Source organism: Amia ocellicauda, chromosome 15, assembly GCF_036373705.1.
Source record: "Amia ocellicauda isolate fAmiCal2 chromosome 15, fAmiCal2.hap1, whole genome shotgun sequence".
NCBI classification, from domain to species: domain Eukaryota; kingdom Metazoa; phylum Chordata; class Actinopteri; order Amiiformes; family Amiidae; genus Amia; species Amia ocellicauda.
In genome coordinates, this window is record NC_089864.1 from 2,414,876 (window position 1) to 2,424,712 (window position 9,837).

The window sequence follows — 9,837 nt, forward strand, 5'->3', positions numbered from 1 at the left end:
CAGGGATCCCGGCAGCGTCCACTCCATCACAGGGCAGAGAGACAGAGTCGCCCACTGACACGGACAATGAGACTGGGGAGGGAGCTGGAGAAACTGGGTCACACATTGGGGAGAGAGTGAGAGGGAGAGGATAGTGACCTGGCTGCCCAGAGAGGAGCAGTGCTGTGGTCACTGAGACACAGGAGAGGTGGACACAGAGAGGAGCGGCACTGTGGTCACTGAGAGACAGGAGAGGTGGACACAGAGAGGACAGTGTGGTCACTGTGAGACAGGAGAGGTGGACACACAGAGGAGCGGCACTGTGGTCACTGAGACACAGGAGAGGTGGACACAGAGCGGACCGGCGCTGTGGTCACAGAGACAGGAAAGGTGGATACAGAGATGCACGGTCTCCTGCATTGCAATAAATATGCTTACATAAGGGACATTCGTTAATAAAATAATAAATGCCAACTCAATTTTTGTGTTACTTCTGTGTTTGATAAAAAAGTAAATGTATGTTTATGTAATATATATTATTTTATAAAACATTGTGATTTTCTTTCTTTCATATATATGTAATGTTAAATTGCTTTGGCAACACTGCAGATCTGTTAGTCATGACAATAAAGCACCTTAAATTTAACTGAATTGAGAGGCTAGTGAGAGCAGGGAGAAAGTGAGGGAGTTGGAGACAGATTGGGGGAGAGAGAGTGATTTGGGATGCTTGCCCATCCCCAGTGTGCGGGACAGCATATGGTGAACAGCCATGGGGGTCAGCGATTACAGGCACTATATAGAAGTGTCATTTATTGCAATTGTTCCCAGCCCTGGCCCTGGAGGAGCCCACATCCTGCTGGTTTTTGATCCAACCGAGCTCTCAATTACTTAATTGAACCCTTAATTGAACTAATAATTTCCTAAATCAGAACTTATTAAAGAACCACCTATTTTATTTCACAATTTAAAAAGTCAAATCTAAGCAGACTGCTAATTCAATTAAGATTAAATTAAGTAATTAAGAACTCAGTTGGAACAAAAACCAGCAGGGTGGGGGCTCCTCCATAACCAGGGTTGGGAACCCCTGATTTATTGGATTTTCAATGAAAGCTAATTTTCCTGCGTTAACATTTAACCCAGTACACACACACACACACACATCATACATACATCATACATACACATGACTGTCACTCACCTATTGTCCAGACCAGCACCGTATGCACAGTGGTGTAGCACAGCACAGGTGACCCTGCAGGTAGAGACGACAGAGCAGCACATCAAATTAGGAGAAAGGGCAGTCTGTGTGCATTTGAATACACACACACACAGTATGCACTTTTTTGTAAACACATGTGCGCACACTCACAACATAAAGAGTGCTATAAGCCATGTTTAAATCATTAAAACAGCCCAGAGTGTTATTCCATTTTTAAATCGAAGTAAACCTAATCATGTCTGAGGCATGATCATTTCAAGTTTCATTCAAGAGCCGCATAAATAGTTGCTCGTCCCTATTTATAATTCACTGTGGACTGAAAGAAATTGGCAACTCTCTAAATTTAAATAGTTAGAATTAACTATTCAGAATATCAATACAAATATATGCATTCGTTTGTGCTGCATTTGTGCTGGTGGTTCTCGAGATATTATTTTATTTTATGAGCTGTGACGTCATTCCGCACCCCATCAACCTCCAAATCGCCCCAAAATAGTCTATTTCGTTTGTGCTACGTTTCGTTAGTGCCGGTTTGTGCCGTATTTGTTTTCATCAGTGCAGTTATAGTTTTTTAGATATTCATTTTTTAATTAGCAGCGATGACGTCACCTAGCACCCCATCACACTCCAAATCTGGGTACAAGGAAGTCGCCTGTAACTCCATGCGAAGCCGGTTCAATTGAGAAGGTACTTCGTTTTGCATCAGACATCAGTTATCCAGGGCAACTTCTTACTATGCTATTCACGCGTCAAAATCGGTCTCTTTATTTAATAAAAAGCTGAGCCATGCACCCTAATAAAACAGTGGTCAGCACAGCACGTAGACATGTGATCATGAAAGAAGCTGATTTAGACTTTCCAGAATTAGGAATGATGGGATTGAAATCGATGTTTTTTACTAAAATAAATATAATAGACTTTCTGTTGTTGTTGTTGTTCTTGTTCTTGTTTAGTGTAACAAACGTCTGCTTTCAATTTAGTTTGTATTAAGGTCTGGCGCCGCACATACATACATACCGCATCTTCATATGTAATAGTCTGACACATTCTCGCATGATTCTCCAGTGTTGCCATCTTATCAAACATCGAGTTACGGATTAAACTACGTGGGACATTTAAGAGTGTCTGAAAAGATCGCGAAAATCCTGCCGAGAAAGGACTGCAGGACTGAATACAATGTGCCCTGACGAAATACATTGCTTTTTTGGTATAAATACACACAAACATGAAAGACTATGATTACCATATGTCCTGGCCTTAAATTAAATGCCCCGATGTCTTGTCAGTTCTCTCAAAATAAATAGTCCCGGTTTTTAGCTTTCCCTTACTCTCTTAAAACTATTAAAATGTTTTTTAAACAGACATGTTTTATGTGATTGCATGACGAAGATAATATTTTAATTATTTGTAAACCATCATTATAGCGGACTATATGTAACTACTAGCATAATGGTAATTCTAGTATAGACACTTTACCGACTGCAGAAATACATCTCTGCCTGTTTTTTACGATCGCTATGACATTTTTTTCAATACTTTTAACAATTTTCCTAAACTCTTAACGCACCAACACACCTACAACACACAATTGGCAAAACGGTTAATTTCATGCTCAAAATCATACATTGTAAACTAAACTCCCACACTAATTTTCAAAATACAGTAATGCACTAACACAATACACTATGTCTACCAAAACACTGCAAACATGTCTCAAAATCAAATAATTATTCCAAAACATGAACACATGTTCTCTTCCAACAGGAACATTTAGTCAATCATAGCACAATATCATAAAAACACTAACATCAGATGGAATTACAGAAACTGCATTATTTTATATGTGTCAGGTCTGCCCTTATACGATAGACAGTATATTGTATTGATCATAGATTGTGACATCACTGCAAGTTAACAAAAATATGCAATATAGCTGCCATTTATTATGTGAAAATACAAAATATACAAACAGAAAAAGCCACAGAAGAATAATAAATAAAATAAAAAATAAAAATCTTCTAATGTGCCCGTTTTTCTGCATTTGGCCACATGTTCTCATCCACATTACACCTGATATCTTCTCTCGCAAGGCATCTTGGGAAAAATCTTTTGGCATGCCTTAGCCACCCTTGGCAGTGTTCAGCTGTGATGTATTGGCATGCAGCATCCATTGCATCCAGGAGGGACATTTGGTCCTGTGGACGATGGTCAAAAACCTTCCATCTCCACGCTGAGAAAAACTCCTCAATGAGGAAAGGGGAGTAAGGGGCAAGGAAAAGGGACATCATCCTTGGATGGGCGTCAAACCAGGCTGTGACTGCACGGGAATTGTGGAATGCCACATTGTCCCATGTGATCACATATATTGGCAAGTGGTCTCCCACCTGTCCCCTTTCTACCTCTGGCACCAGTCTTTCGTGCAGGTCTTCTAAAAACAGGAGAAGGTGGTCGGTGTTGTAGGGGCCCATCTCACATCTATGCAGGAGTGCACCGTTGTTGGAGATTGCGGCGCACATGGTGATGTTGGCTCCTCTCTGGCATGGCACAGTTTTTGCCAATTATGTTTTTTCCACGCCGATGCCTTTTCGCCAAATTGAAGCCAGCCTCATCAACGTAGATCATTTCATTTATGACTTCATTGGCCTCCAAATCCATGACTCTCTGAAAGTAATCAGACACAGTGTGTGTAAATGCTTTGCTGTATACCTACTGTATGTCCTGGTACTCGTCTTCCTCTCCCTCGTGCAGGAGGACACAGCCCTTCATCTGACACTGTGTATTTCAGTGTTAATTACTGATGGAGAGGAGGACACAGCCCTTCATCTGACTCTGTATTTCAGTGTTAATTACTGATGGAGAGGAGGACACAGCCCTTCATCTGACTCTGTATTTCAGTGTTAATTACTGATGGAGAGGAGGACACAGCCCTTCATCTGACTCTGTATTTCAGTGTTAATGGCCCCTGGGGGAGGCGCTCATGTGCCGTTTTTACACAGTCGCATGTGTTACAGTTTCCACTGGACTGTGCGCGTCTAAGTCTCTGCCTATTGTGGCAACCACTCACCTTCTACAAGTGTATACATGGTTTTATATTATTATTGCGCGTTTTATTGTTAGTTGTACTTGTTAAGTTGTGGTTGATGTAGTTTTCACGACATCCGTTCAGAAAACAGTGCTGAATACAAGGCAGTGAAGCTGCGTTTGTGGCGCCAGATCCTTCAGATAAATGGCGCAGAGCTAGCCGGTGATGCACAGGTTTTGATTTTGGCTGAGTTTTAGTTGATAGTTACTGTTCATTGTTTATTATTATTATAACGTTTCAGTGTATTTTCATTTGCGTTAATTTCGTATTATTTGTAGTGTTTTGTTTATTTGCATTTTAGTGTATTGTTTGTTTTTATTACAAAAAACGTTATTATAAAGTATACTATTGTAAACTAAAAAGTTATGTATATCACATTTGCATTGTTTTATTTGTGCTAACAAAAGTGTTTTTCTCTCTTTAACATGGACATGTACACGGGAGCGTAAAGGGATCATGAAAAACACATTTTGCTTTTTTTTCATTCATTATATGCATACATACATTTCAGGTGACATTACATTACATGTCAGGTGTTAAAACATTATCATTATTTTCAAAATCTGGTACCTGGCAAGGGTTTTCATTTCATTGAAGAGGACAATCAAGGTATATGTTATATATCTAAAAGTATGTTAACAATATATTTAGGAGTTTTTAGGAGAAATATATAAAGTATTATGTATTTCAGTATATACAGTGGGCATAATTCACATTTATGTTTTAAAAATATCTTAATGTATTTCACAATATAAAAAAACTGCAATTTACATATTTTAAAGTATATTATAAGATACTGTAATATATGTTCCAGAAATATTGAAATATATATTAAACTATGTTTTGATAATGTATTTCTTGTATATTGCTTAATTCTATGTTTGTATTTTCACATCCCTGTTTATATTATGATGTTATTATATTACTCTGTTGTATTGTAGAGGACTCTGGTCATGCCAATAAAGCAAATTTTAACTTGAATTTGATGTTTTGTAAAATATATCTCAATATACAAACACAGCAATAATTTATATATTTTAAAATATATAGGAAAATATATTGTAACATATATGTTACAATATATTTTAATGTTTTCATAATATATTTAAAATATATTCATATATTTTGAAAAATATATCACAATATGCAAAAACGGCAATCTTTTACATATTTTAAAATATATTACAAGATATTACAAGATATTGTAATATATTTTCCAGGAAGATATTGTAACATATATTTTAATATATATATATATATATATTTTACAATAACATATTTTGAAATATATATTCTGTATATATTTCATTTCCGTAAGGGACACCTCCTTCACACACTGTGTTGGGTGGTCTACTCTCCCACACCCACACACATACACCCCTCCTCTCCTTTAACGGTGTGTTAGACGTACCTCTATTCCTCTCCTCACGGACTCGCAGGTGGCACAGGTCTGACATAAACCCACACAGATGATCTCTGCGCTGTGGGGCACGGGGCACAACCTGCCTGCTGTCCTGAGGATGTCAGCAGCCAGAGCGATCCTTCTCCTGGTGACCTGTGAGTACAGTGTGGGCCTGTTACCCATCAGCGCAAACTGCTTTACCACCTGCCTGCTGCTGCTTTCTTTCTTTCTTTCTTTCTTTCTTTCTTTCTTTCACCAGGAAATGTACCCATTGAGACCAAGGCCTCATTTACTAGGGGGTCCTGGGACACAAACAAACAGTCGACACATTAATTTATGTGTAATACATTTATGTGTGGTACCATTGATCACCTTCAATACAAAACAATACCAATGTATAGTCTACGATTAGGTAAAGAAAACCGTCACCGTGATCTAAAATTGGTCAGATATTAGTTGTCACCAGCTTTAATCTACTGGAAACAGTAAAAGCTTTCCTATAGCTGTAAAGAAAGCCGAGTTTTGGTCCAACCTTTAAAACTGAATTATCAATGTGATGATTAAAATTGAGATGCTCATCGATCCACGTGCCTAAATACTTACAATACTGAACCCTCTGAAGTGACTCTCCCAGTAAAGAAACAATGTTCACAGATTCATCATAAACCTCTTATAAATCCTCTCTTATGCCAAGTAAACAAGTGTGTTTGATTTAGATCCATTTAGCAGTAGTCCATCACAAAGTGATCTCTTCTGTATAATGTTAAAAGCACCTCTTATCATCATCACCACATGAGCATTTGTGTTGCATCGTGTAATAGCCTAATTATAATAAAACATTTACACATTGATCTTTTATTTATTTGTGTTAACTTGCATACATTTGAATCTTCCTCTTCTTATGGCAATGATGATAATGATTAAAATGATGATGACGAAGCTGCTGCTGATGATGATTATAATGGTGGTGATGATGATGATGATGATGGAAGCACAAACAGCAGCAGTTTGCGAACAGCAGCAGAAAGAGCTCACGCCGTGTCTTTGCCAGACGCCGTCCTCGTGCGGAGGTCCAGTGGCGCCATAGACAGGAGGCAGGTCCGGCATGGAGACAGCGTCACCCTGCCCTGCGGACTCCCTCACCACACCGAGACCCTGTGGTTCATGCAGCGGCCAGAGCAAGTGCCAGAGAGGGTTCTGGTGGCTAAAATGGCTTCACATCAAGAGAAACCCACAATCACGCACATCAGAGAGGACAGGGGGGCTCACTTCTCTGCGGTCCCGCATCCCACACCCCTGTCCATCGGCCTGAGGATTGAGAACATCACGGACGCCGCCCTGGCGCTGTACTACTGCGCTGACCGGGTCGACAGGACGCTGCAGTTTGGGAACGGAACCCTGCTGGTCTCCCCGTGTGAGGAGAACCTGACCTCTGAAGGCAAGTCGGACTGATCATCAGTTAATCCGTCAAAAGTGTTGTCAGTCAATCATTCTGTCAGTGCATCAGTCAGTCAGTGTATCAGTGTGTCAGTCAGTCAGTGTGTCAGTCAGTCAGTGTATCAGTGTGTCAGTCAGTCAGTGTGTCAGTCAGTGTAATTGGTGCCGTTGCCTTATAGAAAGTACTCCGGTTTCCTCTGCAGTGATGGAAACCCTGAGCAACATTAACGGACTGACAGAACCCACAATGCAGTTTGTGACGTTCGTGAATTTCCCCTGTAACCCCCAATGGAGGCATCTCTGTGGGGCTCTGACTCACTATGGTGCTGTTTTGTTGTGTACTCATTCATTCTTTCCTTCATTTACTTGCCCCTGAAGCAGCAACAGAAGGCCCAGGCTCGGGTGGACAACCCCCGCAGTGGTCAGTGTGCTGGGGGGCCCTGGGGGCCACTGGGCTCCTGTCCGCTCTCTGCCTCTGTGCTCTCGGCATCGCCAAGAGGAATGGTAAGTACAGCCCGTTGCCGAAACACATTGAGGGAGTTAGCAAGGGGCACAAACACAGAGACCCAGGCTGCGTCCCAAACCGCTCCCTCCTGCCTTCAGTGATTGTGCACTTTGTGAGACATTTAACTGTGTGTGCTGGAGTGAGGAGTGCACACTAGGACACCCTTCACCTCTCACTCCCAGCCCAGCTGTGTGCCATTAGTGTCCCACTTTGTTCTTATCCTTTTTGAACACTATTGTTCCCCTTGTACACTTTTTGTGTAGGGTTAAGAAAGTAATACTGCTAAAGTGTGCCTGCAAAAAGTGCCTTATTTCTCACAGTGAGCTCCTGTCCTCTTTAGGTTCTCTCCTGTCCCTGACAACTATCGTTAAGTACTGAAACCCTTTATTTGTAGCACCCTGTGATATCAGCTGTCGAAGGTGCCCTTCAGGGTACATAGAGCTCCCTTCACTCGTCAGCTAAGGTATTGGGACACCCCTGTACAGCACACTTGGGACACCACACTAACCCGCCCCTCGAGGGAAGGGAAGAAGGGAGCAAGGGAGCGGTCTGGGACACAGCCAGCATGGACAGGTACAGACGCACAATCAATCTCAAACTCAAACCCAGTTTCATTGGCATGACGTGTTCCCACAGGCACAAGCCTTGTCAGACAGGGAAAAGCTGTGAATCCGTGTCATTTCCCGATTCACATCCTGCATGAGAAAATAGGCTTATTTATCAGTGACGCCTCGTCATTGACAGATCACAGAAGAGCCATTTAAATGCAAATGCGAAAATCTCAGCTAATCATGTTTGTTTATATATTTAGCCAATATTTATGCTTTAAAGCTTCTTCATGTGTGCAGTAGATTTGGTCGACACCCACATCCTGTCTCTGCAGTTCTAGCAGCAGCGGTAACACCTGCAGGGTGTGGCCTGAGCGAGCGCTCAGCACTGCGCCACACCAGTCAACAGCAAACAGGAAAACCACACACCCCACTCCATGTGTACGTGCGCTGGAGCCGCTGCTCACAGTAGCAATGTCTGGAGCTGCAGTGTTAGTTCTCTCAACCACAAGCATTTTCCACTGACCTCCACATGTGGCTGCTATTTAAAAACTAAAAAGAAGGTGGAGGACATTCTGAAATAAGATCAACATATACACAGGAATGGAAAAAAAACAATCACCTTAATGACTTACCACTGTGTCGTACATGCATGGGTGTTTACTCATGTGTGAGTCTGGTCTGTTGGGCCCTTTCAGGAAGTGCAGGTAGACCCGTCTGTGACTGTGTGGTGATGAGAGGAGATCAGAAGAGATGGAAAGAAAAGGTATTTTTTATATATATATTCATTACTAGAATGCTACACATGCATGCACAGTGCGGTACACTGCAATATGCCACGCTGTGTTTGTGAGCAGGGGGAAGAGAGGGAGCCGCACTACAGCATGGTGGACCTGAGCAGCGCCCCCAGACACCACCAGCCGGGGGAGCCCCTGAGAGCACAGGCCACCACCTACGCAGAGATCAACCATGGGAGGAGACAGTGAGACGGGTCAGGCTGTCCTCGCTGCACAGTCTCCGGCCCTGGGCCTGATGAGACTCTGATCCAAATGGACATTGCAGCCAACCCACTAACCTGTGCAGACTGACTGTGGGGAGACGGATTTGAGTCATTAAGGGATGGACAGAGGCGGCTCCTTTGACAATTTGAAAAAACAAAACAAAAAGCCAAACTGTCTGCGGCTGTCTGTGGTAGTCTGCCCACAGCACACACACCTAGAGGGGAGTGGCTGGCACTTCCGGGCCACTGCTGGGAAACCAAGGCGCTTCTGAGCACACAGGCCTGGGGGCTTCGACAGCTCCTCTCAGGGCTCCCATCTCTCTCACTCGCTCAGCTTTGCACCGACACACAGAAACAAAGGCAGGCAGACAGACAGACATACAGAGACACAAAGGCAGGCAGACAGACAGACATGCGCACAGACGCACACACACACACTGACAAAGCACAAAGCAAACCGTGAGATTGATGCACTGCCCCAGTTGGAGAACAGCCGACACACAGAGAGAAAGAGAGCAACCCTGGGATTGTGAACTTGATCAATCCCAAACGCTGACATGTTGAGCCCGACAGTAGGGTTTTTTGCTGAGCTTGCACAATCTCAAATTCAAGACTGTATGCGAATCCATACAACACCATTTTGAAGCGTCCCAGGGATTGAATTA